The sequence below is a fragment of the Lathyrus oleraceus genome, chromosome 2 (assembly GCF_024323335.1).
Source record: "Lathyrus oleraceus cultivar Zhongwan6 chromosome 2, CAAS_Psat_ZW6_1.0, whole genome shotgun sequence".
NCBI lineage: Eukaryota > Viridiplantae > Streptophyta > Magnoliopsida > Fabales > Fabaceae > Lathyrus > Lathyrus oleraceus.
The window spans coordinates 330,810,888-330,836,217 of NC_066580.1; positions in this window are offsets into that span (position 1 = coordinate 330,810,888).

Consider the following 25,330-nt stretch of genomic DNA (forward strand, 5'->3'; position numbering starts at 1 on the left):
CTTGGTGCATAAGCTATTGCCTTGCAAAGTCACACGTCCAATTCATTTGGATGATGCTCAGAGTTCATTTGGCATTGTTTTTTGGCCTTGTGCATGATCATGCAAGCTCATGCAATGAAGCTTCACATGCCATGCACACGGATCATTTCACACTCTCCTTGCCACTTCCTCTATAAATAGAGACTCCATTTCACACGCCTAATTCAACCTGAAATGCTGCAGAATTCCCTCCATAGCCATCACTAAAGAAGCAAGTTCATTTTCTCCATTTTTTTTCAGATCTGAAATTCAACTTCATCTGGTTGAATTCCTAGATCTAATGCTTCTAAACCTTCATCATTTATCTCATTGAACTTCTGTTTAAGCAGAGCAAGCAAGGCATAGTGCTCAAATTACCAGAACTCAAGCTTACATTCCAACTGGTATTTTCTTCGATTCTCCTAATCCATTGACCTTTTGGCTTAGATTTTATGTTGGCTGAAGTCCTCTCAATAGAGACATCACGTTTATGCATTCAATTTTTGAAATCCATTAAGTTCATGATGAACACCAGATTTTTTCATCTCTGATTTCTCACACTATGGAGATCTAGAGGGGAAATGAATGGTACAGGGATGATGTACATCATCCCAGCTTTCTAAAGATGTATAGATCGTGCATTTTCATTAAGCTTTGAATTTCTGCAATTTAGCCGGAAAATCCAAGCTCACCAGAGAAGACGATGGCTCCGGTGGCTTCATCATTTCCAGATCAATTCCTGGCCGTGTGATCTCTTTTCCAAATCTAATCTGGATCATCCATCGTTATGACTTTTATTTTTCTTCCATGTGCTTGCATTGACCAGAGACCACAATGGGCGCGCATCTTAGGAGCGTGTGATCTGCCAGCTCAATTAATGAGCTCAGATCTAACGCTCCATGTTTTTTTGCATTTCTTATTTCTGATTTTTTTTCTTTAATTCCAATTATTTTCAAAAAATCATATCTCTCTCATTTTTTATCCAAAAATTATGGGACCACTTGCATTATTTCCCAAATAAATTCTAGTTTCTATTTCTGATTTTTAATATTTTTTATTTTGTCATTTGATATTTTTGTGAATTTTCTCTTTTCTGGTTATTTTTAATTCATTTTAAATAGCTTTTGATATTCAAAAAACACAAAAATATTTTCCTAACCTATTTGAATGATGATGGATCTATGAAAAATATTCTCATCAATTTTTGAATTGATTTGAGATTTATTTGAGATTTTAGTTCAATTAGGTTATTTTTATTAATTTTTAATTGATTAAAAATAGTTTCTGACTTTTAAAAATGCTGAAATTTTTTGTCAAACTTTGTTTGACCTTGTTGAACTTAGGATAAATTAGTTGGACCTTTCAAGGTTGATTTAAAGTAATTTTGATGTTTGACCTTTTCTTTTATTTTAATTCAAGTTTATTTTAAATATCAAAAAAATGCCAAAAATAGTTTATTCATTTCTTGACTCCCAATCTTCATCTCACTTCTGTTTTTGATTGTTTGACCTTGACTTTCAATGTTATTTTGACTGAAACCCTAATTGTGGGTCAACTTCCCAAGGACATAACTCATTCATTTTTTATGATTTTGAGGTGTGATCAAATGCATTGGAAAGCTTAAGATGTCTAATTCAAATGTTATGTTGAACAAAATTTCAAAATCTCAAAGGAAATACATGTGAAAATGCAAGACATTATAGGTCCTTTTTGACCAAAGGCATTAAAAGTCAAAAAAGTCCAACTTCAAGTGCCCATAACTCTTCCATCAAAAATCCAAATGATGCTAAATTTAAGTCCATTTTGATTGTATTGAAAAGATCTACAACTTTGATGTTGGAGGTTTTTCCACTTGAGGCTTGCATCATCAAAACATAAGGGCTTGAAAGTTGGCCAATTTTAGAAACCTTGCCTTGGCATGTTTTGCATCTTACACTTTAAACTCAAAATTCATAAATTTATACACTCCAAATGAGTTTTTGTCCAACATAACATTTGTTCCTCATACAAAAACCTTTCCAACCATTAGCCATATGCATATGCTTGGATTTTCTAAATGGTACTTTCGAAGAGATGTTTGTTTAGGTACAAATGAGGAATTCACTTGAAATCTTGGTGCATAAGCTATTGCCTTGCAAAGTCACACGTCCAATTCACTTTGGATGATGCTCAGAGTTCATTTGGCATTGTTTTTGGGCCTTGTGCATGATCATGCAAGCTCATGCAATGAAGCTTCACATGCCATGCACACGGATCATTTCACACTCTCCTTGCCACTTCCTCTATAAATAGAGACTCCATTTCACACGCCTAATTCAACCTGAAATGCTACAGAATTCCCTCCATAGCCATCACTAAAGAAGCAAGTTCATTTTCTCCATTTTTTTTTCAGATCTGAAATTCAACTTCATCTGGTTGAATTCCTAGATCTAATGCTTCTAAACCTTCATCATTTATCTCATTGAACTTCTGTTTAAGCAAAGCAAGCAAGGCATAGTGCTCAAATTACCAGAACTCAAGCTTACATTCCAACTGGTATTTTCTTCGATTCTCCTAATCCATTGACCTTTTGGCTTAGATTTTATGTTGGCTGAAGTCCTCTCAATAGAGGCATCACGTTTATGCATTCAATTTTTGAAATCCATTAAGTTCATGATGAACACCAGATTTTTTCATCTCTGATTTCTCACACTATGGAGATCTAGAGGGGAAGTGAATGGTACAGGGATGATGTACATCATCCCAGCTTTCTAAAGATGTATAGATCGTGCATTTTCATTAAGCTTTGAATTTCTGCAATTTAGCCGGAAAATCCAAGCTCACCGGAGAAGACGATGGCTCCGGTGGCTTCATCATTGCCAGATCAATTCCTGGCCGTGTGATCTCTTTTCCAAATCTAATCTGGATCATTCATCGTTATGACTTTTATTTTTCTTCCATGTGCTTGCATTGACCAGAGACCACAATGGGCGCGCATCTTAGGAGCGTGTGATCTGCCAGCTCAATTAATGAGCTCAGATCTAACGCTCCATGTTTTTTTGCATTTCTTATTTCTGATTTTTTTTTCTTTAATTCCAATTATTTTCAAAAAATCATATCTCTCTCATTTTTTATCCAAAAATTATGGGACCAGTTGCATTATTTCCCAAATAAATTCTAGTTTCTATTTCTGATTTTTAATATTTTTTATTTTGTCATTTGATATTTTTGTGAATTTTCTCTTTTCTGGTTATTTTTAATTCATTTTAAATAGCTTTTGATATTCAAAAAACACAAAAATATTTTCCTAACCTATTTGAATGATGATGGATCTATGAAAAATATTCTCATCAATTTTTGAATTGATTTGAGATTTATTTGAGATTTTAGTTTAATTAGGTTATTTTTATTAATTTTTAATTGATTAAAAATAGTTTCTGACTTTTAAAAATGCTGAAATTTTTTGTCAAACTTTGTTTGACCTTGTTGAACTTAGGATAAATTAGTTGGACCTTTCAAGGTTGATTTAAAGTAATTTTGATGTTTGACCTTTTTTTTATTTTAATTCAAGTTTATTTTAAATATCAAAAAAATGCCAAAAATAGTTTATTCATTTCTTGACTCCCAATCTTCATCTCACTTCTGTTTTTGATTGTTTGACCTTGACTTTCAATGTTATTTTGACTGAAACCCTAATTGTGGGTCAACTTCCCAAGGACATAACTCATTCATTTTTTATGATTTTGAGGTGTGATCAAATGCATTGGAAAGCTTAAGATGTCTAATTCAAATGTTATGTTGAACAAAATTTCAAAATCTCAAAGGAAATACATGTGAAAATGCAAGACATTATAGGTCCTTTTTGACCAAAGGCATTAAAAGTCAAAAAAGTCCAACTTCAAGTGCCCATAACTCTTCCATCAAAAATCCAAATGATGCTAAATTTAAGTCCATTTTGATTGTATTGAAAAGATCTACAACTTTGATGTTGGAGGTTTTTCCACTTGAGGCTTGCATCATCAAAACATAAGGGCTTGAAAGTTGGCCAATTTTAGAAACCTTGCCTTGGCATGTTTTGCATCTTACACTTTAAACTCAAAATTCATAAATTTATACACTCCAAATGAGTTTTTGTCCAACATAACATTTGTTCCTCATACAAAAACCTTTCCAACCATTAGCCATATGCATATGCTTGGATTTTCTAAATGGTACTTTCGAAGAGATGTTTGTTTAGGTACAAATGAGGAATTCACTTGAAATCTTGGTGCATAAGCTATTGCCTTGCAAAGTCACACGTCCAATTCACTTTGGATGATGCTCAGAGTTCATTTGGCATTGTTTTTGGGCCTTGTGCATGATCATGCAAGCTCATGCAATGAAGCTTCACATGCCATGCACACGGATCATTTCACACTCTCCTTGCCACTTCCTCTATAAATAGAGACTCCATTTCACACGCCTAATTCAACCTGAAATGCTACAGAATTCCCTCCATAGCCATCACTAAAGAAGCAAGTTCATTTTCTCCATTTTTTTTTCAGATCTGAAATTCAACTTCATCTGGTTGAATTCCTAGATCTAATGCTTCTAAACCTTCATCATTTATCTCATTGAACTTCTGTTTAAGCAAAGCAAGCAAGGCATAGTGCTCAAATTACCAGAACTCAAGCTTACATTCCAACTGGTATTTTCTTCGATTCTCCTAATCCATTGACCTTTTGGCTTAGATTTTATGTTGGCTGAAGTCCTCTCAATAGAGGCATCACGTTTATGCATTCAATTTTTGAAATCCATTAAGTTCATGATGAACACCAGATTTTTTCATCTCTGATTTCTCACACTATGGAGATCTAGAGGGGAAGTGAATGGTACAGGGATGATGTACATCATCCCAGCTTTCTAAAGATGTATAGATCGTGCATTTTCATTAAGCTTTGAATTTCTGCAATTTAGCCGGAAAATCCAAGCTCACCGGAGAAGACGATGGCTCCGGTGGCTTCATCATTGCCAGATCAATTCCTGGCCGTGTGATCTCTTTTCCAAATCTAATCTGGATCATTCATCGTTATGACTTTTATTTTTCTTCCATGTGCTTGCATTGACCAGAGACCACAATGGGCGCGCATCTTAGGAGCGTGTGATCTGCCAGCTCAATTAATGAGCTCAGATCTAACGCTCCATGTTTTTTTGCATTTCTTATTTCTGATTTTTTTTTCTTTAATTCCAATTATTTTCAAAAAATCATATCTCTCTCATTTTTTATCCAAAAATTATGGGACCAGTTGCATTATTTCCCAAATAAATTCTAGTTTCTATTTCTGATTTTTAATATTTTTTATTTTGTCATTTGATATTTTTTGTGAATTTTCTCTTTTCTGGTTATTTTTAATTCATTTTAAATAGCTTTTGATATTCAAAAAACACAAAAATATTTTCCTAACCTATTTGAATGATGATGGATCTATGAAAAATATTCTCATCAATTTTTGAATTGATTTGAGATTTATTTGAGATTTTAGTTTAATTAGGTTATTTTTATTAATTTTTAATTGATTAAAAATAGTTTCTGACTTTTAAAAATGCTGAAATTTTTTGTCAAACTTTGTTTGACCTTGTTGAACTTAGGATAAATTAGTTGGACCTTTCAAGGTTGATTTAAAGTAATTTTGATGTTTGACCTTTTCTTTTATTTTAATTCAAGTTTATTTTAAATATCAAAAAAATGCCAAAAATAGTTTATTCATTTCTTGACTCCCAATCTTCATCTCACTTCTGTTTTTGATTGTTTGACCTTGACTTTCAATGTTATTTTGACTGAAACCCTAATTGTGGGTCAACTTCCCAAGGACATAACTCATTCATTTTTTATGATTTTGAGGTGTGATCAAATGCATTGGAAAGCTTAAGATGTCTAATTCAAATGTTATGTTGAACAAAATTTCAAAATCTCAAAGGAAATACATGTGAAAATGCAAGACATTATAGGTCCTTTTTGACCAAAGGCATTAAAAGTCAAAAAAGTCCAACTTCAAGTGCCCATAACTCTTCCATCAAAAATCCAAATGATGCTAAATTTAAGTCCATTTTGATTGTATTGAAAAGATCTACAACTTTGATGTTGGAGGTTTTTCCACTTGAGGCTTGCATCATCAAAACATAAGGGCTTGAAAGTTGGCCAATTTTAGAAACCTTGCCTTGGCATGTTTTGCATCTTACACTTTAAACTCAAAATTCATAAATTTCTACACTCCAAATGAGTTTTTGTCCAACATAACATTTGTTCCTCATACAAAAACCTTTCCAACCATTAGCCATATGCATATGCTTGGATTTTCTAAATGGTACTTTCGAAGAGATGTTTGTTTAGGTACAAATGAGGAATTCACTTGAAATCTTGGTGCATAAGCTATTGCCTTGCAAAGTCACACGTCCAATTACATTTGGATGATGCTCAGAGTTCATTTGGCATTGTTTTTGGGCCTTGTGCATGATCATGCAAGCTCATGCAATGAAGCTTCACATGCCATGCACACGGATCATTTCACACTCTCCTTGCCACTTCCTCTATAAATAGAGACTCCATTTCACACGCCTAATTCAACCTGAAATGCTACAGAATTCCCTCCATAGCCATCACTAAAGAAGCAAGTTCATTTTCTCCATTTTTTTTTCAGATCTGAAATTCAACTTCATCTGGTTGAATTCCTAGATCTAATGCTTCTAAACCTTCATCATTTATCTCATTGAACTTCTGTTTAAGCAAAGCAAGCAAGGCATAGTGCTCAAATTACCAGAACTCAAGCTTACATTCCAACTGGTATTTTCTTCGATTCTCCTAATCCATTGACCTTTTGGCTTAGATTTTATGTTGGCTGAAGTCCTCTCAATAGAGGCATCACGTTTATGCATTCAATTTTTGAAATCCATTAAGTTCATGATGAACACCAGATTTTTTCATCTCTGATTTCTCACACTATGGAGATCTAGAGGGGAAGTGAATGGTACAGGGATGATGTACATCATCCCAGCTTTCTAAAGATGTATAGATCGTGCATTTTCATTAAGCTTTGAATTTCTGCAATTTAGCCGGAAAATCCAAGCTCACCGGAGAAGACGATGGCTCCGGTGGCTTCATCATTGCCAGATCAATTCCTGGCCGTGTGATCTCTTTTCCAAATCTAATCTGGATCATTCATCGTTATGACTTTTATTTTTCTTCCATGTGCTTGCATTGACCAGAGACCACAATGGGCGCGCATCTTAGGAGCGTGTGATCTGCCAGCTCAATTAATGAGCTCAGATCTAACGCTCCATGTTTTTTTGCATTTCTTATTTCTGATTTTTTTTTCTTTAATTCCAATTATTTTCAAAAAATCATATCTCTCTCATTTTTTATCCAAAAATTATGGGACCAGTTGCATTATTTCCCAAATAAATTCTAGTTTCTATTTCTGATTTTTAATATTTTTTATTTTGTCATTTGATATTTTTTGTGAATTTTCTCTTTTCTGGTTATTTTTAATTCATTTTAAATAGCTTTTGATATTCAAAAAACACAAAAATATTTTCCTAACCTATTTGAATGATGATGGATCTATGAAAAATATTCTCATCAATTTTTGAATTGATTTGAGATTTATTTGAGATTTTAGTTTAATTAGGTTATTTTTATTAATTTTTAATTGATTAAAAATAGTTTCTGACTTTTAAAAATGCTGAAATTTTTTGTCAAACTTTGTTTGACCTTGTTGAACTTAGGATAAATTAGTTGGACCTTTCAAGGTTGATTTAAAGTAATTTTGATGTTTGACCTTTTCTTTTATTTTAATTCAAGTTTATTTTAAATATCAAAAAAATGCCAAAAATAGTTTATTCATTTCTTGACTCCCAATCTTCATCTCACTTCTGTTTTTGATTGTTTGACCTTGACTTTCAATGTTATTTTGACTGAAACCCTAATTGTGGGTCAACTTCCCAAGGACATAACTCATTCATTTTTTATGATTTTGAGGTGTGATCAAATGCATTGGAAAGCTTAAGATGTCTAATTCAAATGTTATGTTGAACAAAATTTCAAAATCTCAAAGGAAATACATGTGAAAATGCAAGACATTATAGGTCCTTTTTGACCAAAGGCATTAAAAGTCAAAAAAGTCCAACTTCAAGTGCCCATAACTCTTCCATCAAAAATCCAAATGATGCTAAATTTAAGTCCATTTTGATTGTATTGAAAAGATCTACAACTTTGATGTTGGAGGTTTTTCCACTTGAGGCTTGCATCATCAAAACATAAGGGCTTGAAAGTTGGCCAATTTTAGAAACCTTGCCTTGGCATGTTTTGCATCTTACACTTTAAACTCAAAATTCATAAATTTCTACACTCCAAATGAGTTTTTGTCCAACATAACATTTGTTCCTCATACAAAAACCTTTCCAACCATTAGCCATATGCATATGCTTGGATTTTCTAAATGGTACTTTCGAAGAGATGTTTGTTTAGGTACAAATGAGGAATTCACTTGAAATCTTGGTGCATAAGCTATTGCCTTGCAAAGTCACACGTCCAATTACATTTGGATGATGCTCAGAGTTCATTTGGCATTGTTTTTGGGCCTTGTGCATGATCATGCAAGCTCATGCAATGAAGCTTCACATGCCATGCACACGGATCATTTCACACTCTCCTTGCCACTTCCTCTATAAATAGAGACTCCATTTCACACGCCTAATTCAACCTGAAATGCTACAGAATTCCCTCCATAGCCATCACTAAAGAAGCAAGTTCATTTTCTCCATTTTTTTTTCAGATCTGAAATTCAACTTCATCTGGTTGAATTCCTAGATCTAATGCTTCTAAACCTTCATCATTTATCTCATTGAACTTCTGTTTAAGCAAAGCAAGCAAGGCATAGTGCTCAAATTACCAGAACTCAAGCTTACATTCCAACTGGTATTTTCTTCGATTCTCCTAATCCATTGACCTTTTGGCTTAGATTTTATGTTGGCTGAAGTCCTCTCAATAGAGGCATCACGTTTATGCATTCAATTTTTGAAATCCATTAAGTTCATGATGAACACCAGATTTTTTCATCTCTGATTTCTCACACTATGGAGATCTAGAGGGGAAGTGAATGGTACAGGGATGATGTACATCATCCCAGCTTTCTAAAGATGTATAGATCGTGCATTTTCATTAAGCTTTGAATTTCTGCAATTTAGCCGGAAAATCCAAGCTCACCGGAGAAGACGATGGCTCCGGTGGCTTCATCATTGCCAGATCAATTCCTGGCCGTGTGATCTCTTTTCCAAATCTAATCTGGATCATTCATCGTTATGACTTTTATTTTTCTTCCATGTGCTTGCATTGACCAGAGACCACAATGGGCGCGCATCTTAGGAGCGTGTGATCTGCCAGCTCAATTAATGAGCTCAGATCTAACGCTCCATGTTTTTTTGCATTTCTTATTTCTGATTTTTTTTCTTTAATTCCAATTATTTTCAAAAAATCATATCTCTCTCATTTTTTATCCAAAAATTATGGGACCAGTTGCATTATTTCCCAAATAAATTCTAGTTTCTATTTCTGATTTTTAATATTTTTTATTTTGTCATTTGATATTTTTTGTGAATTTTCTCTTTTCTGGTTATTTTTAATTCATTTTAAATAGCTTTTGATATTCAAAAAACACAAAAATATTTTCCTAACCTATTTGAATGATGATGGATCTATGAAAAATATTCTCATCAATTTTTGAATTGATTTGAGATTTATTTGAGATTTTAGTTTAATTAGGTTATTTTTATTAATTTTTAATTGATTAAAAATAGTTTCTGACTTTTAAAAATGCTGAAATTTTTTGTCAAACTTTGTTTGACCTTGTTGAACTTAGGATAAATTAGTTGGACCTTTCAAGGTTGATTTAAAGTAATTTTGATGTTTGACCTTTTCTTTTATTTTAATTCAAGTTTATTTTAAATATCAAAAAAATGCCAAAAATAGTTTATTCATTTCTTGACTCCCAATCTTCATCTCACTTCTGTTTTTGATTGTTTGACCTTGACTTTCAATGTTATTTTGACGGAAACCCTAATTGTGGGTCAACTTCCCAAGGACATAACTCATTCATTTTTTATGATTTTGAGGTGTGATCAAATGCATTGGAAAGCTTAAGATGTCTAATTCAAATGTTATGTTGAACAAAATTTCAAAATCTCAAAGGAAATACATGTGAAAATGCAAGACATTATAGGTCCTTTTTGACCAAAGGCATTAAAAGTCAAAAAAGTCCAACTTCAAGTGCCCATAACTCTTCCATCAAAAATCCAAATGATGCTAAATTTAAGTCCATTTTGATTGTATTGAAAAGATCTACAACTTTGATGTTGGAGGTTTTTCCACTTGAGGCTTGCATCATCAAAACATAGGGCTTGAAAGTTGGCCAATTTTAGAAACCTTGCCTTGGCATGTTTTGCATCTTACACTTTAAACTCAAAATTCATAAATTTCTACACTCCAAATGAGTTTTTGTCCAACATAACATTTGTTCCTCATACAAAAACCTTTCCAACCATTAGCCATATGCCTATGCTTGGATTTTCTAAATGGTACTTTCGAAGAGATGTTTGTTTAGGTACAAATGAGGAATTCACTTGAAATCTTGGTGCATAAGCTATTGCCTTGCAAAGTCACACGTCCAATTACATTTGGATGATGCTCAGAGTTCATTTGGCATTGTTTTTGGCCTTGTGCATGATCATGCAAGCTCATGCAATGAAGCTTCACATGCCATGCACACGGATCATTTCACACTCTCCTTGCCACTTCCTCTATAAATAGAGACTCCATTCCATTCATTTCACACGCCTAATTCAACCTGAAATGCTGCAGAATTCCCTCCATAGCCATCACTAAAGAAGCAAGTTCATTTTCTCCATTTTTTTTCAGATCTGAAATTCAACTTCATCTGGTTGAATTCCTAGATCTAATGCTTCTAAACCTTCATCATTTATCTCATTGAACTTCTGTTTAAGCAGAGCAAGCAAGGCATAGTGCTCAAATTACCAGAACTCAAGCTTACATTCCAACTGGTATTTTCTTCGATTCTCCTAATCCATTGACCTTTTGGCTTAGATTTTATGTTGGCTGAAGTCCTCTCAATAGAGGCATCACGTTTATGCATTCAATTTTTGAAATCCATTAAGTTCATGATGAACACCAGATTTTTTCATCTCTGATTTCTCACACTATGGAGATCTAGAGAGGAAATGAATGGTACGAGGATGATGTACATCATCCCAGCTTTCTAAAGATGTATAGATCGTGCATTTTCATTAAGCTTTGAATTTCTGCAATTTAGCCGGAAAATCCAAGCTCACCAGAGAAGACGATGGCTCCGGTGGCTTCATCATTGCCAGATCAATTCCTGGCCGTGTGATCTCTTTTCCAGATCTAATCTGGATCATCCATCGTTATGACTTTTATTTTTCTTCCATGTGCTTGCATTGACCAGAGACCACAATGGGCGCGCATCTTAGGAGCGTGTGATCTGCCAGCTCAATTAATGAGCTCAGATCTAACGCTCCATGTTTTTTTGCATTTCTTATTTCTGATTTTTTTTCTTTAATTCCAATTATTTTCAAAAAATCATATCTCTCTCATTTTTTATCCAAAAATTATGGGACCAATTGCATTATTTCCCAAATAAATTCTAGTTTCTATTTATGATTTTTAATATTTTTATTTTGTCATTTGATATTCTTTGTGAATTTTCTCTTTTCTGGTTATTTTTAATTCATTTTAAATAGCTTTTAATATTCAAAAAACACAAAAATATTTTCCTAACCTATTTGAATGATGATGGATCTGTGAAAAATATTCTCATCAATTTTTGAATTGATTTGAGATTTATCCTGATATTTTAGTTCAATTAGGTTATTTTTATTCATTTTTAATTGATTAAAAATAGTTTCTGACTTTTAAAAATGCTGAAATTTTTTGTCAAACTTTGTTTGACCTTGTTGAACTTAGGATAAATTAGTCGGACCTTTCAAGGTTGATTTAAAGTAATTTTGATGTTTGACCTTTTCTTTTATTTTAATTCAAGTTTATTTTAAATATCAAAAAAATGCCAAAAATAGTTTATTCATTTCTTGACTCCCAATCTTCATCTCACTTCTGTTTTTGATTGTTTGACCTTGACTTTCAATGTTATTTTGACTGAAACCCTAATTGTGGGTCAACTTCCCAAGGACATAACTCATTCATTTTTTATGATTTTGAGGTGTGATCAAATGCATTGGAAAGCTTAAGATGTCTAATTCAAATGTTATGTTGAACAAAATTTCAAAATCTCAAAGGAAATACATGTGAAAATGCAAGACATTATAGGTCCTTTTTGACCAAAGGCATTAAAAGTCAAAAAAGTCCAACTTCAAGTGCCCATAACTCTTCCATCAAAAATCCAAATGATGCTAAATTTAAGTCCATTTTGATTGTATTGAAAAGATCTACAACTTTGATGTTGGAGGTTTTTCCACTTGAGGCTTGCATCATCAAAACATAAGGGCTTGAAAGTTGGCCAATTTTAGAAACCTTGCCTTGGCATGTTTTGCATCTTACACTTTAAACTCAAAATTCATAAATTTCTACACTCCAAATGAGTTTTTGTCCAACATAACATTTGTTCCTCATACAAAAACCTTTCCAACCATTAGCCATATGCCTATGCTTGGATTTTCTAAATGGTACTTTCGAAGAGATGTTTGTTTAGGTACAAATGAGGAATTCACTTGAAATCTTGGTGCATAAGCTATTGCCTTGCAAAGTCACACGTCCAATTCCATTTGGATGATGCTCAGAGTTCATTTGGCATTGTTTTTGGGCCTTGTGCATGATCATGCAAGCTCATGCAATGAAGCTTCACATGCCATGCACACGGATCATTTCACACTCTCCTTGCCACTTCCTCTATAAATAGAGACTCCATTTCACACGCCTAATTCAACCTGAAATACTGCAGAATTCCCTCCATAGCCATCACTAAAGAAGCAAGTTCATTTTCTCCATTTTTTTTCAGATCTGAAATTCAACTTCATCTGGTTGAATTCCTAGATCTAATGCTTCTAAACCTTCATCATTTATCTCATTGAACTTCTGTTTAAGCAAAGCAAGCAAGGCATAGTGCTCAAATTACCAGAACTCAAGCTTACATTCCAACTGGTATTTTCTTTGATTCTCCTAATACATTGACCTTTTGGCTTAGATTTTATGTTGGCTGAAGTCCTCTCAATAGAGGCATCACGTTTATGCATTCAATTTTTGAAATCCATTAAGTTCATGATGAACACCAGATTTTTTCATCTCTGATTTCTCACACTATGTAGATCTAGAGGGGAAATGGATGGTACAGGGAAGATGTACATCATCCCAGCTTTCTAAAGATGTATAGATCGTGCATTTCCATTAAGCTTTCAATTTCTGCAATTTAGCCGGAAAATCCAAGCTCACCGGAGAAGACGGTGGCTCCGGTGGCTTCATCATTGCCAGATCAATTCCTGGCCGTATGATCTCTTTTCCAGATCTAATCTGGATCATCCATCGTTATGACTTTTATTTTTCCTCCATGTGCTTGCATTGACCAGAGACCACAATGGGCGCGCATCTTAGGAGCGTGTGATCTGCCAGCTCAATTAATGAGCTCAGATCTAACGCTCCATGTTTTTTTGCATTTCTTATTTTGATTTTTTTTCTTTAATTCCAATTATTTTCAAAAAATCATATCTCTCTCATTTTTTATCCAAAAATTATGGGACCAATTGCATTATTTCCCAAATAAATTCTAGTTTCTATTTCTGATTTTTAATATTTTTTATTTTGTCATTTGATATATTTTGTGAATTTTCTCTTTTCTGGTTATTTTTAATTCATTTTAAATAGCTTTTGATATTCAAAAAACACAAAAATATTTTCCTAACCTATTTGAATGATGATGGATCTATGAAAAATATTCTCATCAATTTTTGAATTGATTTGAGATTTATTTGAGATTTTAGTTCAATTAGGTTATTTTTATTAATTTTTAATTGATTAAAAATAGTTTCTGACTTTTAAAAATGCTGAAATTTTTTGTCAAACTTTGTTTGACCTTGTTGAACTTAGGATAAATTAGTTGGACCTTTCAAGGTTGATTTAAAGTAATTTTGATGTTTGACCTTTTCTTTTATTTTAATTCAAGTTTATTTTAAATATCAAAAAAATGCCAAAAATAGTTTATTCATTTCTTGACTCCCAATCTTCATCTCACTTCTGTTTTTGATTGTTTGACCTTGACTTTCAATGTTATTTTGACTGAAACCCTAATTGTGGGTCAACTTCCCAAGGACATAACTCATTCATTTTTTATGATTTTGAGGTGTGATCAAATGCATTGGAAAGCTTAAGATGTCTAATTCAAATGTTATGTTGAACAAAATTTCAAAATCTCAAAGGAAATACATGTGAAAATGCAAGACATTATAGGTCCTTTTTGACCAAAGGCATTAAAAGTCAAAAAAGTCCAACTTCAAGTGCCCATAACTCTTCCATCAAAAATCCAAATGATGCTAAATTTAAGTCCATTTTGATTGTATTGAAAAGATCTACAACTTTGATGTTGGAGGTTTTTCCACTTGAGGCTTGCATCATCAAAACATAAGGGCTTGAAAGTTGGCCAATTTTAGAAACCTTGCCTTGGCATGTTTTGCATCTTACACTTTAAACTCAAAATTCATAAATTTATACACTCCAAATGAGTTTTTGTCCAACATAACATTTGTTCCTCATACAAAAACCTTTCCAACCATTAGCCATATGCATATGCTTGGATTTTCTAAATGGTACTTTCGAAGAGATGTTTGTTTAGGTACAAATGAGGAATTCACTTGAAATCTTGGTGCATAAGCTATTGCCTTGCAAAGTCACACGTCCAATTCACTTTGGATGATGCTCAGAGTTCATTTGGCATTGTTTTTGGGCCTTGTGCATGATCATGCAAGCTCATGCAATGAAGCTTCACATGCCATGCACACGGATCATTTCACACTCTCCTTGCCACTTCCTCTATAAATAGAGACTCCATTTCACACGCCTAATTCAACCTGAAATGCTACAGAATTCCCTCCATAGCCATCACTAAAGAAGCAAGTTCATTTTCTCCATTTTTTTTCAGATCTGAAATTCAACTTCATCTGGTTGAATTCCTAGATCTAATGCTTCTAAACCTTCATCATTTATCTCATTGAACTTCTGTTTAAGCAAAGCAAGCAAGACATAGTGCTCAAATTACCAGAACTCAAGCTTACATTCCAACTGGTATTTTCTTCGATTCTCCTAATCCATTGACCTTTTGGCTTAGATTTTATGTTGGCTGAAGTCCTCTCAATAGAGGCATCACGTTTATGCATTCAATTTTTGAAATCCATTAAGTTCATGATGAACACCAGATTTTTTCATCTCTGATTTCTCACACTATGGAGATCTAGAGGGGAAGTGAATGGTACAGGGATGATGTACATCATCCCAGCTTTCTAAAGATGTATAGATCGTGCATTTCCATTAAGCTTTCAATTTCTGCAATTTAGCCGGAAAATCCAAGCTCACCGGAGAAGACGGTGGCTCCGGTGGCTTCATCATTGCCAGATCAATTCCTGGCCGTATGATCTCTTTTCCAGATCTAATCTGGATCATCCATCGTTATGACTTTTATTTTTCCTCCATGTGCTTGCATTGACCAGAGACCACAATGGGCGCGCATCTTAGGAGCGTGTGATCTGCCAGCTCAATTAATGAGCTCAGATCTAACGCTCCATGTTTTTTTGCATTTCTTATTTTTGATTTTTTTCTCTTTAATTCCAATTATTTTCAAAAAATCATATCTCTCTCATTTTTTATCCAAAAATTATGGGACCAATTGCATTATTTCCCAAATAAATTCTAGTTTCTATTTCTGATTTTTAATATTTTTTATTTTGTCATTTGATATTTTTTGTGAATTTTCTCTTTTCTGGTTATTTTTAATTCATTTTAAATAGCTTTTGATATTCAAAAAACACAAAAATATTTTCCTAACCTATTTGAATGATGATGGATCTATGAAAAATATTCTCATCAATTTTTGAATTGATTTGAGATTTTAGTTTAATTAGGTTATTTTTATTAATTTTTAATTGATTAAAAATAGTTTCTGACTTTTAAAAATGCTGAAATTTTTTGTCAAACTTTGTTTGACCTTGTTGAACTTAGGATAAATTAGTTGGACCTTTCAAGGTTGATTTAAAGTAATTTTGATGTTTGACCTTTTCTTTTATTTTAATTCAAGTTTATTTTAAATATCAAAAAAATGCCAAAAATAGTTTATTCATTTCTTGACTCCCAATCTTCATCTCACTTCTGTTTTTGATTGTTTGACCTTGACTTTCAATGTTATTTTGACTGAAACCCTAATTGTGGGTCAACTTCCCAAGGACATAACTCATTCATTTTTTATGATTTTGAGGTGTGATCAAATGCATTGGAAAGCTTAAGATGTCTAATTCAAATGTTATGTTGAACAAAATTTCAAAATCTCAAAGGAAATACATGTGAAAATGCAAGACATTATAGGTCCTTTTTGACCAAAGGCATTAAAAGTCAAAAAAGTCCAACTTCAAGTGCCCATAACTCTTCCATCAAAAATCCAAATGATGCTAAATTTAAGTCCATTTTGATTGTATTGAAAAGATTTACAACTTTGATGTTGGAGGTTTTTCCACTTGAGGCTTGCATCATCAAAACATAAGGGCTTGAAAGTTGGCCAATTTTAGAAACCTTGCCTTGGCATGTTTTGCATCTTACACTTTAAACTCAAAATTCATAAATTTCTACACTCCAAATGAGTTTTTGTCCAACATAACATTTGTTCCTCATACAAAAACCTTTCCAACCATTAGCCATATGCCTATGCTTGGATTTTCTAAATGGTACTTTCGAAGAGATGTTTGTTTAGGTACAAATGAGGAATTCACTTGAAATCTTGGTGCATAAGCTATTGCCTTGCAAAGTCACACGTCCAATTACATTTGGATGATGCTCAGAGTTCATTTGGCATTGTTTTTTGGCCTTGTGCATGATCATGCAAGCTCATGCAATGAAGCTTCACATGCCATGCACACGGATCATTTCACACTCTCCTTGCCACTTCCTCTATAAATAGAGACTCCATTCCATTCATTTCACACGCCTAATTCAACCTGAAATGCTGCAGAATTCCCTCCATAGCCATCACTAAAGAAGCAAGTTCATTTTCTCCATTTTTTTTCAGATCTGAAATTCAACTTCATCTGGTTGAATTCCTAGATCTAATGCTTCTAAACCTTCATCATTTATCTCATTGAACTTCTGTTTAAGCAGAGCAAGCAAGGCATAGTGCTCAAATTACCAGAACTCAAGCTTACATTCCAACTGGTATTTTCTTCGATTCTCCTAATCCATTGACCTTTTGGCTTAGATTTTATGTTGGCTGAAGTCCTCTCAATAGAGGCATCACGTTTATGCATTCAATTTTTGAAATCCATTAAGTTCATGATGAACACCAGATTTTTTCATCTCTGATTTCTCACACTATGGAGATCTAGAGAGGAAATGAATGGTACGAGGATGATGTACATCATCCCAGCTTTCTAAAGATGTATAGATCGTGCATTTTCATTAAGCTTTGAATTTCTGCAATTTAGCCGGAAAATCCAAGCTCACCAGAGAAGACGGTGGCTCCGGTGGCTTCATCATTGCCAGATCAATTCCTGGCCGTATGATCTCTTTTCCAGATCTAATCTGGATCATCCATCGTTATGACTTTTATTTTTCCTCCATGTGCTTGCATTGACCAAAGACCACAATGGGCGCGCATCTTAGGAGCGTGTGATCTGCCAGCTCAATTAATGAGCTCAGATCTAACGCTCCATGTTTTTTTGCATTTCTTATTTTTGATTTTTTTCTCTTTAATTCCAATTATTTTCAAAAAATCATATCTCTCTCATTTTTTATCCAAAAATTATGGGACCAATTGCATTATTTCCCAAATAAATTCTAGTTTCTATTTCTGATTTTTAATATTTTTTATTTTGTCATTTGATATATTTTGTGAATTTTCTCTTTTCTGGTTATTTTTAATTCATTTTAAATAGCTTTTGATATTCAAAAAACACAAAAATATTTTCCTAACCTATTTGAATGATGATGGATCTATGAAAAATATTCTCATCAATTTTTGAAATGATTTGAGATTTATTTGAGATTTTAGTTCAATTAGTTTATTTTTATTAATTTTTAATTGATTAAAAATAGTTTCTGACTTTTAAAAATGCTGAAATTTTTTGTCAAACTTTGTTTGACCTTGTTGAACTTAGGATAAATTAGTTGGACCTTTCAAGGTTGATTTAAAGTAATTTTGATGTTTGACCTTTTCTTTTATTTTAATTCAAGTTTATTTTAAATATCAAAAAAATGCCAAAAATAGTTTATTCATTTCTTGACTCCCAATCTTCATCTCACTTCTGTTTTTGATTGTTTGACCTTGACTTTCAATGTTATTTTGACTGAAACCCTAATTGTGGGTCAACTTCCCAAGGACATAACTCATTCATTTTTTATGATTTTGAGGTGTGATCAAATGCATTGGAAAGCTTAAGATGTCTAATTCAAATGTTATGTTGAACAAAATTTCAAAATCTCAAAGGAAATACATGTGAAAATGCAAGACACTATAGGTCCTTTTTGACCAAAGGCATTAAAAGTCAAAAAAGTCCAACTTCAAGTGCCCATAACTCTTCCATCAAAAATCCAAATGATGCTAAATTTAAGTCCATTTTGATTGTATTGAAAAGATCTACAACTTTGATGTTAGAGGTTTTTCCACTTGAGGCTTGCATCATCAAAACATAAGGGCTTGAAAGTTGGCCAATTTTAGAAACCTTGCCTTGGCATGTTTTGCATCTTACACTTTAAACTCAAAATTCATAAATTTCTACACTCCAAATGAGTTTTTGTCCAACATAACATTTGTTCCTCATACAAAAACCTTTCCAACCATTAGCCATATGCCTATGCTTGGATTTTCTAAATGGTACTTTCGAAGAGATGTTTGTTTAGGTACAAATGAGGAATTCACTTGAAATCATGGTGCATAAGCTATTGCCTTGCAAAGTCACACGTCCAATTCCATTTGGATGATGCTCAGAGTTCATTTGGCATTGTTTTTGGGCCTTGTGCATGATCATGCAAGCTCATGCAATGAAGCTTCACATGCCATGCACACCGATCATTTCACACTCTCCTTGCCACTTCCTCTATAAATAGAGACTCCATTTCACACGCCTAATTCAACCTGAAATACTGCAGAATTCCCTCCATAGCCATCACTAAAGAAGCAAGTTCATTTTCTCCATTTTTTTTCAGATCTGAAATTCAACTTCATCTGGTTGAATTCCTAGATCTAATGCTTCTAAACCTTCATCATTTATCTCATTGAACTTCTGTTTAAGCAGAGCAAGCAAGGCATAGTGCTCAAATTACCAGAACTCAAGCTTACATTCCAACTGGTATTTTCTTTGATTCTCCTAATCCATTGACCTTTTGGCTTAGATTTTATGTTGGCTGAAGTCCTCTCAATAGAGGCATCACGTTTATGCATTCAATTTTTGAAATCCATTAAGTTCATGATGAACACCAGATTTTTTCATCTCTGATTTCTCACACTATGGAGATCTAGAGGGGAAATGGATGGTACAGGGATGATGTACATCATCCCAGCTTTCTAAAGATGTATAGATCGTGCATTTTCATTAAGCTTTAAATTTCTGCAATTTAGCCGGAAAATCCAAGCTCACCGGAGAAGACGGTGGCTCCGGTGGCTTCATCATTGCCTGATCAATTCCTGGCCGTATGATCTCTTTTCCAGACCTAATCTGGATCATCCATCGTTATGACTTTTATTTTTCTTCCATGTGCTTGCATTGACCAGAGACCACAATGGGCGCGCATCTTAGGAGCGTGTGATCTGCCAGCTCAATTAATGAGCTCAGATCTAACGCTCCATGTTTTTTTGCATTTCTTATTTCTTATTTTTTTTTCTTTAATTCCAATTATTTTCAAAAAATCATATCTCTCTCATTTTTTATCCAAAAATTATGGGACCAATTGCATTATTTCCCAAATAAATTCTAGTTTCTATTTCTGATTTTTAATATTTTTTATTTTGTCATTTGATATATTTTGTGAATTTTCTCTTTTCTGGTTATTTTTAATTCATTTTAAATAGCTTTTGATATTCAAAAAACACAAAAATATTTTCCTAACCTATTTGAATGATGATGGATCTATGAAAAATATTCTCATCAATTTTTGAATTGATTTGAGATTTATTTGAGATTTTAGTTCAATTAGTTTATTTTTATTAATTTTTAATTGATTAAAAATAGTTTCTGACTTTTAAAAATGCTGAAATTTTTTGTCAAACTTTGTTTGACCTTGTTGAACTTAGGATAAATTAGTTGGACCTTTCAAGGTTGATTTAAAGTAATTTTGATGTTTGACCTTTTCTTTTATTTTAATTCAAGTTTATTTTAAATATCAAAAAAATGCCAAAAATAGTTTATTCATTTCTTGACTCCCAATCTTCATCTCACTTCTGTTTTTGATTGTTTGACCTTGACTTTCAATGTTATTTTGACTGAAACCCTAATTGTGGGTCAACTTCCCAAGGACATAACTCATTCATTTTTTATGATTTTGAGGTGTGATCAAATGCATTGGAAAGCTTAAGATGTCTAATTCAAATGTTATGTTGAACAAAATTTCAAAATCTCAAAGGAAATACATGTGAAAATGCAAGACACTATAGGTCCTTTTTGACCAAAGGCATTAAAAGTCAAAAAAGTCCAACTTCAAGTGCCCATAACTCTTCCATCAAAAATCCAAATGATGCTAAATTTAAGTCCATTTTGATTGTATTGAAAAGATCTACAACTTTGATGTTAGAGGTTTTTCCACTTGAGGCTTGCATCATCAAAACATAAGGGCTTGAAAGTTGGCCAATTTTAGAAACCTTGCCTTGGCATGTTTTGCATCTTACACTTTAAACTCAAAATTCATAAATTTCTACACTCCAAATGAGTTTTTGTCCAACATAACATTTGTTCCTCATACAAAAACCTTTCCAACCATTAGCCATATGCCTATGCTTGGATTTTCTAAATGGTACTTTCGAAGAGATGTTTGTTTAGGTACAAATGAGGAATTCACTTGAAATCATGGTGCATAAGCTATTGCCTTGCAAAGTCACACGTCCAATTCCATTTGGATGATGCTCAGAGTTCATTTGGCATTGTTTTTGGGCCTTGTGCATGATCATGCAAGCTCATGCAATGAAGCTTCACATGCCATGCACACCGATCATTTCACACTCTCCTTGCCACTTCCTCTATAAATAGAGACTCCATTTCACACGCCTAATTCAACCTGAAATACTGCAGAATTCCCTCCATAGCCATCACTAAAGAAGCAAGTTCATTTTCTCCATTTTTTTTCAGATCTGAAATTCAACTTCATCTGGTTGAATTCCTAGATCTAATGCTTCTAAACCTTCATCATTTATCTCATTGAACTTCTGTTTAAGCAAAGCAAGCAAGGCATAGTGCTCAAATTACCAGAACTCAAGCTTACATTCCAACTGGTATTTTCTTTGATTCTCCTAATCCATTGACCTTTTGGCTTAGATTTTATGTTGGCTGAAGTCCTCTCAATAGAGGCATCACGTTTATGCATTCAATTTTTGAAATCCATTAAGTTCATGATGAACACCAGATTTTTTCATCTCTGATTTCTCACACTATGGAGATCTAGAGGGGAAATGGATGGTACAGGGATGATGTACATCATCCCAGCTTTCTAAAGATGTATAGATCGTGCATTTTCATTAAGCTTTAAATTTCTGCAATTTAGCCGGAAAATCCAAGCTCACCGGAGAAGACGGTGGCTCCGGTGGCTTCATCATTGCCTGATCAATTCCTGGCCGTATGATCTCTTTTCCAGACCTAATCTGGATCATCCATCGTTATGACTTTTATTTTTCTTCCATGTGCTTGCATTGACCAGAGACCACAATGGGCGCGCATCTTAGGAGCGTGTGATCTGCCAGCTCAATTAATGAGCTCAGATCTAACGCTCCATGTTTTTTTGCATTTCTTATTTCTTATTTTTTTTCTTTAATTCCAATTATTTTCAAAAAATCATATCTCTCTCATTTTTTATCCAAAAATTATGGGACCAATTACATTATTTCCCAAATAAATTCTAGTTTCTATTTCTGATTTTTAATATTTTTTATTTTGTCATTTGATATTTTTTGTGAATTTTCTCTTTTCTGGTTATTTTTAATTCATTTTAAATAGCTTTTGATATTCAAAAAACACAAAAATATTTTCCTAACCTATTTGAATGATGATGGATCTATGAAAAATATTCTCATCAATATTTGAATTGATTTGATATTTATTTGAGATTTTAGTTCAATTAGGTTATTTTTATTCATTTTTAATTGATTAAAAATAGTTTCTGACTTTTAAAAATGCTGAAATTTTTTGTCAAACTTTGTTTGACCTTGTTGAACTTAGGATAAATTATTTGGACCTTTCAAGGTTGATTTGAAGTAATTTTGAAGTTTGACCTTTTATTTTATTTTAATTCAAGTTTATTTTAAATATCAAAAAAATGCCAAAAATAGTTTATTCATTTCTTGACTCCCAATCTTCATCTCACTTCTGTTTTTGATTGTTTGACCTTGACTTTCAATGTTATTGGTCAACATATGAGGATTGGTACATTGTATTTCATTTAATGCACTTTAATTTGTGCCATTTCCATTTCTTTTATCCTTCTTCTCCTTCTTCTTCTACTTCTTTCCCTTTGATCAATGAGTTGAAGGTTGATAAGTTAGCATTGGTTAGGGAGATTTAATCTTCTTTGATTCAAATCTAATTCATCTTGATTAATTGATCAAGTGAATGGCTTTGCATTAAGGATATGTTGTCTTCTAAATCATGCAAAAGGCTTAAACCAATACTAGATCATTTCTCTTTTTCTTTTTTGGCATGGTAAGTTGTTGGAACTTGGTTCACTAATCAAGACTCCTAACTTGTGTTTGTTGCCTACATTATTATTGACCGACCTCAAATAGTTGTGACTTCTACAAAAGTCCAATTACGATTGCTTAACATAGCGCTAAATTTGCCTTATGGCACACTAACTACTAACACTAAGCATTAACAATTAACATTTACTTTATGCAGTTTAATTTTATGCAATTTACTTTTCTTGCACATATTATCCATTTGCTTTTCTCTTTGCTCACTTGAGCACATGTTTATGTTAATGCCATTTTCCTTTTGCTCACTTGAGCACATAATTGTGTATATATTATTGTGCTTGTGTTTTTGTTTTGATTGTTGTGGACAAAATGCAAAGAAATGGACTTAGTTTCTAGGACTTCCCTTATGCAAAGAAATTGAGAATTGGACTTAGATTCTAGGACCTTCCTTATGCAAAATTGGAGTAAAAGGATCTTAATGATGAAGATGGATTAGAAGGACCAAATCTCTAAACTCACTCTTGTCCCTCTTTTTTTATTTCATGAAACTTTTGATGTGTGTGCTTTTGTGACTAGGGATTCCATGAGCTTAATTGTAGAACCATTGCCATGTTCATCCAAGTGGAAGATATAAGACACATTCAGGATCTCTTAAGAGACTTATTTGATTGCTTATGCTTTGCGGTTGCTTATTCCAAAGGATGGGAGCTACTTGGATCATCAATATGATCTCAAGAGAGGGACTCCTTTGCGGTTTTGATTCTTCATCCCTTCTCTTTTTGTTTTACTTAGGACTTAGCCCCTTCTTCTTCTTCTCTCCACTCTAACCCAAGCCAAAACCTTTTGTGCAAACATTTAACTATTGTTTTCAAACATTAGAAACCTAAGCCTTATGCTTTTGATTTTAAAACTTTCTTTTCATAACACTTATTTTGAATTGAGTCCTTAAGTCAACTTTGACCATTTTTGTATATACTTTTAATTAGTAAATATAACCCATTCAAATGTCTTTTGTGGTTCCAATGGCCACCTTCTTAATCAAATTTTCCATAACCTTTAGCTATTAGGTTTGAGTTATCTTTGTGGAAGATATAATACTCACCTATATCCTTAGTGATGGACAATGAGTCTTCCATGCTTATTATAGGGTTAACCCTTCACTAGCATGTTGAAGCTATCCTCACATGGTGGATTTGTGGATTTGTTGAAGTTATCCTCACAAATGTAAATAACTTGTACATTCTCTTCTCATCTCTTCAATCATGTTTGCACAAATAAAATTTCACAAAACAACAACCTTTGCAAGTGTGAAAAGGGCTCCCTAGGAGTACCTAGTATGTTTTGGGTGCCTAACACCTTCCCATTGCATAACCAACCCCCTTACCCAGATCTCTGTTTCTTTTACTAGTTTTTGTTAAAACTATTAGGTTTTTGTTCGCTTTCTAACCATTCCCTTGGATAAATAGAAGTGGGGTGGCGACTCGACTTGTATGATTTACCTTGGATTTAGTCAATATCTCTAATGGTAACGAATACCCCGCTACATAAAAGTGGCGACTCTGCTGGGGATATTTGCCTAGTGGGTTTTGCCAAGTTTTCATGCTTGTTGTATTGTATTGTTTTAGACATATTTTTGTGCAATTTGGGATTACTATATTGTATGTAATGATGGAGTTGCTTGATATTAATTCCTTGTATGCTTGGTGATCTTTGTGAGATGAGTTCTATACCCGGACTCGAGTGCACTTAGGATAGGAGAATGGCGTAGTCTTGTTGACCTGTGTGGAGTTATTCCTTAGCAAGTTGACTTGCAAGTCCATTCACTTGGTGGAGGTCATGTTGGGATCAATAATGTCACACAAGTAGTTGTGGTTAGACATTACTCTTTCCAATATAGACCCTAGAAGTCAAGGACCTTAGTTTACCAAGCCCATCTTGGCCTATTTTTAGGATGTAGTGCGAAAGTCGTTCAAGTGTAAGATTTGATACGATTGTTACGCGATACTACACTCATAAGAGTCTCTCTTGAGAATATTTTTGGAATACGAGTAGTCGTTTCTCCGATAATATCCAAAAGATTGGATGATGACTATGGGAACCTCTTGTAGAACATGTTTGGCAGGTTTAAACCCTAGTACACTCCCTTTGGGTGGTTCTTAACCTAAACTCCATGC